The sequence below is a fragment of the Egretta garzetta genome, unplaced genomic scaffold, assembly GCF_000687185.1.
Source record: "Egretta garzetta isolate BGI_Z169 unplaced genomic scaffold, ASM68718v1 scaffold241, whole genome shotgun sequence".
Classification (NCBI taxonomy): domain Eukaryota; kingdom Metazoa; phylum Chordata; class Aves; order Pelecaniformes; family Ardeidae; genus Egretta; species Egretta garzetta.
In genome coordinates this window covers 1,089,984-1,090,754 of record NW_009258675.1, presented here as the reverse complement: position 1 = coordinate 1,090,754, position 771 = coordinate 1,089,984, and positions in this window count along the sequence as shown.

Genomic DNA, 771 nt, shown 5'->3' with positions numbered 1-771 from the left:
CCCTGGAGGTATTTAAAGGAAGGATAGATGAGGTGCTTAGGGACAGGGTTTAGTGGTGGGATGGGCAGGGTTAGGGGAACGGTTGGACTTGATGATCTTAAAGGTCTTTTCCAACCCAGACAATTCTATGATTCTTCCTTCCAGAGTCAGAAGTGCGGCCTGAGAGTCACCACATCCTGCGTGTCCCTGACAATCACAAAGCATCAGCTCTCTGGCAGCTCTCTGGTTTCCCAGCAAAACCTCATGTGGTGTAAAAAAAAAAAAAATGAGTTGTCAGATGTGGTATGATTGAAACTGGTATGAATTTAGATGGGTGTCTGTCGAAGAGTGTATTTACAGTGGCTGTTTGGGACAACAGGCTGAGAAATCCTGGATAAACACATTGAGTTAAGTGGTACCAAGGGGAGAGAGTGAAGGGGAAAGGACCAGTAAAGTCCAGTCATTCCCATTAAAGCCAAGTCTGCTGGTTTTAATATCTTCAAGGTGAGGTGAAGGTTATGGTGTCACTGCCAAGCTTTTTCCACTATGTCAGAAAAATACATCAGCAGTTGACCCTTATGTGCACTGGGGAAGAAAACGACTTAACTATGCATCTTTACAGTGACACAGCTACCTGCCAGCCAATTAGTAATTAATTACCTCAGTGCATGACCCGAAAATGCAACACAGTCTGCAGCATCCAGCTGTGCTGCGCCACACAGGGGGCAAGGCAGTGGGGAGCTTTAAGCTCTCGCGGGCATTCTTGTATGATGGTTTGCGTTGTCTTTTTTT